Source organism: Dipodomys spectabilis, unplaced genomic scaffold, assembly GCF_019054845.1.
Source record: "Dipodomys spectabilis isolate Male_0828 unplaced genomic scaffold, ASM1905484v1 ptg000665l, whole genome shotgun sequence".
In the NCBI taxonomy this organism is placed as follows: domain Eukaryota; kingdom Metazoa; phylum Chordata; class Mammalia; order Rodentia; family Heteromyidae; genus Dipodomys; species Dipodomys spectabilis.
In genome coordinates, this window is record NW_024871342.1 from 192402 (window position 1) to 201235 (window position 8834).

Consider the following 8834-nt stretch of genomic DNA (forward strand, 5'->3'; position numbering starts at 1 on the left):
TGCCAAAACCTTATCTGAAGGTCGCTCCCTCTCTGCCTAGCCATTCTCCAGAGATCTCTCTGTATAAATCCCTTGTTTCCTCACAACTGTCCTGTGAGGAGACTGAGGTCCAATGGTTGAGGCCCTACAAAGAGCTTCACGTGTGGTCAAGAATCTGTTGCTGTGGACTGAGTTTGGGATAATCCATCTACACCTATGACTGAGCATGACACTACATGTCTACCATCCCAATTACAGAAGACCAGGCCTGGTGGAGCATATCTTTCACAGGAGGACTGTGATCCAGCCCAGCCTGATCATATATTTAGTTTCTATCTCAGAAATGCTCAAGACAGAAAGGTGGCTCATCAGAGCCAGGGAGAGGAAACACGCAAGGGGGTCATGGTGCCTCCAGAGGGGTGTTTGACCCAGGGTAGGTTGCTGTTGGGGCGGCCACTCACCTGTGCTGCTGGGAGAAGCTGTTGGCAGCTGCTCCAATTGGGGCAGCAGTGATGGTGGCAGCATCACGGACACTTGGGCCCAGAGCAGAAGACTAGGGGCAGGGACCAGGTCGGGGATTTAGGCCTGCTGGCAGCACTGCCTTTCCTGAGGTTTGAAACCTGGCACCGTGTGAAGGGAGGGAAAGGGCCAGGTGGGGGTGGGAGCATCAATTTTCTACTATACTCCAAAGTCACCTCGAGTCTCTTCCTCACCACTCAGCCACCTCTACTTTCCTCAACTGCTGGTAATGGTGTAAACTAAAAGAGGGAATCTCAGTGCCACCTGGCAACATGGAATGTGGGCGTGGACACCATTCTTGTATCCCATTGGTCAGAAAGAAGCATGAAAGAATGGGGGTGTGGCCAGAATCCTGTGAAGCATGCAGCATGGGTGGAGTCAAGAACACAGTGGTTCTCCCAGCGCTTTTCCCAGGAAATTCTGACCAATTCAGTTGGGGACAAGAGGGTGAGCTGCTTTAGCAGGATGGCTACACAGATTGTTGTGTATTTCTGTTTGTTGCCAGTCCCAGACCTTGAACTCAGGGTCTGGGCACAGTCCATGAGCTGCTTTTGCTCAAGGCTGGTCCTCTACTCTAGAGCCACAAAGCTTCTGGCTTTATTGGCACTGAATTTGGACAGGGGTCTCAAGAATTTTCCTGCTTAGGGTGACTTTGACCATGATCCTACTATCACAGCCTTATAAGTATCAAGGAGGTCTGCTGAGAGCCACTGGTGCCTGCCTAATCACTGGTCTTGTTTATGTTCTTGGACAGACTGGTGAGTTCCCTATCCTCAGGTTGAAGTGGAGGGAGCTGGAGCCCACTATTCGAATCCTGGTCCTGCCACCTCTAAAGGGTAGGAGATCCTAAGAAACTTGTTCCTATCCATATGATTACCAATGGAATGTGATGTAAGTCATGATTGAACAGTTCTTCAATAATTCTAGGATAAAATTATACACAATTATATTACACGACATTGATCAATTTTAGTTAATATTTTATTAAGTATTTAAACAATCACATTCATTAAATGGAGCCATAATGAAATACCTAAGAATTGGGCCTCACATACTGTAAAGGTGACATTTTTTCTACCAGGACTGGGATTGGAACTCATAGTCTGGGTAACCCTGTTGCACTGTGTGGGAAGGGGAAACTTGCTTCCTTGAAGTCAAGAAATTCAAGTCTATTCCTTAGGCCTGAAATCAATCCCCAGCAATAGAAAACACCCTATTCATGTACAATTTACATATATGTTTTATAGTTATATACATATGTTGACTCCATATTGTGTTCAGTGTAGTTATTTTATTTTTTGTTTTATTCATGTATTGACCATTTATTATATTGACTATTATAGCAAATAGAACATTGACTACATAGGATATAGGTCTACATATGTATTCCACCTCATACCTGACACACAGAAGATTCACAGTAAAAGAAAACATGTGTTACCATCAGCTCTTAATCCACGATTCATTGTTTGGAAGTGCTGGCATCTGAACTCATGGCCTACAAGGCCAAATTCATGAATGGGTGAGTGTAAACACGCCATCCTGGGGCAAATTGAGCTGACAGATTGTTCCCAGGACCTGAGAACGGGTCCCAGGGGTTAACCCAATAAGAACAGATTGACATGCAAATGGCAGTATGATAATAAGTATATATCTTTATAGAGTGCCAGAGATGTCTATACATTATTCGGTTACATAGAATATATTCCTACCAATTCCTGGGTATTTATTATGCATCCATGTTATTAATGTTATTGTTTTCATCCTTAAAATATTAATGAAAGCACTCAGTGTCCTGAAATTATTGTGTTCCTGTAAGTAATAATATTCTTTTAATGCTTCATAAATATTAAATAAAATCAACCAGCCTTCTGAAATGATGCTGTTTAATTTTATAGGATCATGATTCACGATCAACTCATTGAACTGTGACATTGACACAATTCTAGTGTTATTCCTTTGGATGGGAACCAGTTTCTTAGTACCTCCTGCCATTGGTTGGTGTCAGGACGGGTATTCGAAATGAGGGCCTATGTTGCCACGAGGGCTTATGGCTTCCCTGATAGTCTGCCAGCCTTCAGTAATGCAACATGAAGTAACCTTTGCAACAGTGTCATTCAGACCCAGAAAGGTCACTGTGCAAAGGAAGAAAACATAAAAGGCCACATTTTTCTGTGCATTGTTTTCCCTACAACATCTGGGGCTCTAGGACCCCAGCAGCACCTGGGTGTCCAGTAGCTGCACCCCATCCTAGGGTTATCGAAGCTAAGGCGGACTTGCTACGACCTTAGTTCAGACCCCATGCTGAGAAAAAAATTAGCTCCCTGGCTTGCAATTCACACAGTTTATACTTACAGGCTTTGAATTTGAACTCAGGATCTGGGTAAATGTGCAGCAATGTGGATAAAGGGGAAGATCACCTTACATGAAGATAAAAAAGTCAGGCCTGTTCACTAGTCCTGAATTCAAGACCCAGCCCTGGAAAACATACTATTTATATATATTGTAAAGATAGGATTTATACTTACCTATAGCTGTTCAGTCCATACATGTTTGCTGTGGTTGTTCCTTGTATCTCTTGTTTTATTCATTTATTTACCATTGATTTTACTATTATGAAACACATTCTGTTTAATACATTGATGAAAAACTATCACAGAACATCTAGATTTGGAGAAATGTTCTCCATTATGCCTGACCCCCAGAATTCTCAGAGAAAAGGAAAACAAGTTTCACACTCTCCTTCTTACTCCACAATTCACTTGTTGGTAGTGCTGCGATCTGAATTCAGGGCAGAGCAAAACAAATTGGCCAATCAGTCAAGGTGATCATACGAACCTGTGAGCAACTAAGGAGTATGGCCATTCCCAGAATCTGACATTGATCCCCAGGGTGGTCCACCATAGTCATAAATTCATAATTTAAACACAGGATCTATATTGACATGCATGTTTGGACAGCATCTTGTGTTCAGTGCAATTATTCTTATTTTGTCTCTAATTCATGGAGGTATTGTGTATTATAATAAATATGGTGACAGGTATAACTGTGCTGACATGGATGACAACCTGTTCTGATAGTTACAGGGTTGTCTATCGTATTCTCCATCGTATTTGAGACGCAGGACTTTCAAAGGAGAGGATAAAAGGCACAACGACTGGCTTCTGACATCAGGATGAATCTTTTGTCAGTGCTGGGATTTTAGCTCAGGTCTGGGTAACTCTGTTGCACTGCGGGAGAAGGGGAAGTTCACCATCTTTGAAGAGTAGAATGTCAAGTCTGGTGCAAGGCCTGATTTGAATCCCCAGCACTGGACAAAATAGCAAGCCCACCTTTTTAAAACATAGGATTTCTCTTTAACTGCAGGTGTGGTATGCATCTTGCATTCAGTGTAGTTATTCTTTTTATTTTGTGTCTTTTTCAAGGATGTATTGTGTATTTTATTGCATATGGGGTGACAGATATAACTGTGCTGACATGGATGACTACCTATTCCCATGGCTAAGAGTTGCCTATATAGCATTCTCCATCCTCAATGAGACCCAGGACTTTCACAGGACAGGAAAACCTGTGCCACCATAGGCTTCTCACATCAGAATGAATCTTTTGGTAGTGCAGGAATTTGAACTCACAGCCTAGCAGGCCCAATTGGTGAATGTGTCATGGTGACCACATCAGGCTTTGAGCCACTAAGGAACTAGGCCATTCCTGGGACCTGAGATGGAGCCCTGGTGGGGGCCAATATAGTCATAAATTCATAATTAAATAGAGGATCTATATTTCCAAACATGGGTGGGCGGCATCTTGCGTTTGGTGTAGTCATTCTCTTTGTTTTGTGTCTTATTCATTGATGTATTGTGTATTTCCTTGAGTATAGGATGACAAATATAACTGTGGTGAACTGGATGACAACCTATTCCCATGAATATAGAGTTGCATATACATTCTCCTTCCTAGCTGAGCCCCAGAACTTGCACAGTACAGGAAAACAGGTGCAACGACTGGCTTCTCACATCAGGTGAATTTTTGGCAGTGCTGGGATTCGAACTTTGGGCCTAGGACGCCCAACTGCCCAATGGGTCCATGTGATCACACCAGACTGTGAGCCACTAAGGAGCTGGGCCATTCCCAGGAACAGAGATCGAGCCCCAGGGAGGCCAAAATAGTCCTCAATGATCATTGAAACATGGGATGTATATTCACATCCGTGTGTGGACTGCATTGAGTGTAGTTATTCTCTTTATTTTGTATGTTATTCATGGGTGTATTGTGTATTTTCCTGAGTATATGATGACAGGAATAACTGGGCTGACATGGATAACAACTTATTCCTATGGCCACAGGGTGGCCCATGCATTCTCCGACCTAGCTGAGATCCAGGACTTGCACAGGACAGAAAACAGGTGCAACGATTGACTTCTGACATCAAGATGAATTTTTTGGCAAGGTGGGGAGTCTGAACTCTGGACCTAGCAGGAACAAGTGGTGAATGGGGTCATATGAGCACACCAGCCTTTGAGCCACAAAGGAGCTAGGCCGTTCCAAGGACCTGCGATTGAGCCTCCGCCCCCTGAGGGGACAGCGGGGAGCACAACAGTCATCCATTAATAAGGTGAAGGTAATATGGAAATAAGTACACATTAATATAGAGTACGAGAGATGGTAACCTGTGGTGGAATCCAATCTGTGTGACTACCGATTCTTGGATCTTTCCTGATGCCTCCATTTCATACTGTGATGATTATTGTCATGCTTCATCAACTGTTCTTTACAAACAATCGATACCCCATGAGTCGTGTCTATCATTTCCTACTTGCATCATGCACAAACTACACATTCAAGGATGAGATCAATCACATTCCATGACTCATCCCAGGTCCATGAGTATCTCAGGATCTGCTGCCATTTCTTCTGTATAGAGGGGCTGAATTCAAGCCTCAGGCCTGGAAAAGATACTCCATATATATATATATATATATATATATATATATATATATATATATATATATTTGGTCCACTCATGGGCCTGAAATCTGGGCCTGGTCGCTGTCCCTCAGCTCTTCACCTCAAGGCTAGCACTGTACCACTTGATCCACGGCGCCACTGCCGGCTTTTTTTTCTGCTTATGTGGTGCTGAGGAATCGAGTCCAGGGCCTCATGCATGCAAGGCAAGCGCTTTACCATTGAGCCACCTTCCGAGCCCTCCTAATATATATTTTAAAGTAAGGATTTATACTTCCATACAGATGTTCAGTCTATATTGTATTTGGTGTGGTTATTTATTTTATTTCTTGTTTCATTCATTTATTTAGAATTTATTTTATTGACTCTTATGACACCTATACCATTTATTACATTGTTTACATCCTGTCACATAACATCCCAGATGTAAGATGTGTTCTCCATCATGCCTGGCAGTGCCAGGATCTGAACTTAGTGCCTAGCAGGCCCAATTCATGATTGGGTGAGTTTGAGCATCGCAGCCTCTAGCCAGTGAAGATGTCAGGTGGTCCCCAGACTCTGAGATCGACCCCCAGGTTTGGCCAAAACAGTGATACATGGATAGGCAGACAGAGGTATACAAATATATATATATATATATATATATATATATATATATATATATATATATAAGTAAAGAGTTCCATAGTCATATATGATAGAATGACACCTACTATGTTCCTACCAACTCTTAGGTATTTATTATACTCCAATTGAAGAAATATTATTCTTTTCATGCTTAATGAACTATTAATTATGCTCAATCAGCATTCTAGGATTATTGCATCCAATTTTAGCGTAGACGGATGTATAAAATACTCTTTCAATCAGTATTCCTATGCTTAGGAATGAGTCTCTTGTATTCTCCTGCGATTGATGTCAGGAATGCGATTTGAACCCAGGGCCTATGTTGACAGGTTGGACTATGGCTTCACTGATTGCCCACCAGCCACCAGCGATGGCAGCTCAAGTCCATATTGCAGCTTTGTCATTCAGACACAGGATGGTCACTGTCCAAAGAAAAAAATCGTAAAACCCCAGCTCTCTGCAGGTCACAACTTTTTGTGCTTTCCAATGATTTTTTCTTCCTGAAAGCCTTTTGGCCCAGGATCCGAGGATGGGCTATGGGACCAGAGACTGCACACCAGCAAAGGGAGATCCAAGCTGAAGTAGAATTTCCATGACCTGTGTTCAAACCCCATGCTTGGTCAAAAAAAAAAAAAAAAAAACCAATATATATATAAAATAATTACTTAACTAAATTAGAAAAATAAAGCTCTCTGGTTTGGAATTTCTGCCAGTTTTCTTTTCTAGCCTGGGATTTGAACTCAGGGTCTTGGTAAATCTGTAGCAATGTGAGCGAAGAGTTGCCATTACTTGAGTTCAAACCCCGTGCCAACCAAAAATGAAAAACTAAGTCACTGACCTCGGCAGCGGGAGGTAGTTGTGGAGATGGGAGGGAAGGGATGGTAGGGGAAAAACACAGGAGTAGTAAAGAATGCTTAATAAGAAATGTACTCATTACCTTGCTCCTGGAACTGTAACCCCTCTGTAGAACATTTTTACAATAAAAAATATACAGAAAAAAGAGAAACAATGTAGTTCTCAGAGAAGCACTTTGGAGGTAAGGGAAGAACTTTTGAATAGCTGTACAAAACTCTAAACTGCTTTTTTTAATGTCCAGTATGGAACTGAATAAACATAACTGCTTCCATCAAAAAAATTAAGTTACTCTCTTGGAACTGGGGCCAGTATTTCTGCCATTGCTAGTTTTTGAACTTACCGTCCAGGTAACTCTTTTGCAACATGGGTGAATGCGAAGGTCATTGTCCTTGAGGAAAAGAAATTCAGGATAGTGTTCCCAGGGCCTGAATGAAGGCCCTGAAATGGAAGAAATATTTCTATACATGTGTAATATATGATATATACATATATATGCATGTTAATTTCATATTATGAATTTTATTATTGATTTTGTATTGTATTTTTCTTTGATTCATTTATTCATTATGGTATTTAGTATTATTATACACATAATATTATATTTTGCACATCTATTATAAAATTATACAGAATAATTTAGGGCATTGACCCATTTTAATTAACATTTTATTAAGTGTTGAAACATGATACATAATTGAATGGAAGCATTTGTGCCAGTCTTCACATATTTAGAGTCCCTACTAAGTATGAGCTTTGAGTTCAAGCCCAAGTCTGGCAAAAAAAAATTAAGCCTGGTGAGATATATTATTCTGGAACTCAGAGGAGGGCCGAGGTTATAGTAAGAGGTAGGATAGAGAGCAGGTGCTGGAGGCTCACCCCTGTAATCTACTCAGGAGGATGCGATCTGAAGATTCCAACTGCAAGCAGGAAAGTCAACATGAGACACTTTTCTTCAGTTAAACACCCCAAAAGCCAGAAGTAGAGCTGTGGTTCAAGTAGAAGAGTGCTAGCATGGAGCACAAAACCTCAGGGATAGGATAGCATCCAGGCCCTGATTTCAAACCCCAGGACTGGCACACACACACACACACACACACACACACACACACACACACACACACACACAAACACACACAAACACACACCCACACACACACAAACACACACACACACAAACACACACACACCAATATAGAACATTTGCCAGTCAGCCTGCAAAAGTTCCATCTCTAGCAACTCAATATTAAAAAAAAAGATGGAGAGAGTTCCGGGAAGATGGCGGAGGAGAAGCTGGAATCTGAACAAGCTCTTGCATAGAAAACAGTTTCAGAGTTCCAGTGAACAGTCCCAAGCCAGAGAATCACACCAAGTGTGCCATCACAGGACAGAGAGTTAGTCAAGAGAGGGGAAGCCAAGCAGACACATCTGAGCAGCTGCCGCTGCGGCGGCAGGGTCGCAGCGGTGACCAGCGCCGCGGAGGCATACCTGAGACGCAGTCCGGGACGAAGGAGCCAGACGCAGCGGACGAGCGGATTCTACTCAACACCAGCAAGAACCGACAAGGAGCGGACAACTTCATCCTGCACTTTGCAGACCAGAGACGACCCGGGATCCAAGACTCCGCGTGAGTAGAAGCCCCACTTCCTCACTCCTCTGGGAACAGAGGAGGGAAGGCCACCCCTCCCCCCCCAGCACCGGTGATCTCCATCTTGGATACCGACAAAGCTCGGAGGAGCGGCTAGCTCCAGCTCAGGCCTTGGAATAAAACGAGTCATTTAGCAGGTCACAAGAACTTAAAGGCGAAGTGACCTCACAGACTCAGTTCCATCCAGGGAAAAGTCACCCAGCTCAGGCGCCAGCCATTGGAGTGGCTCTCCTCACCGGGTAACCAG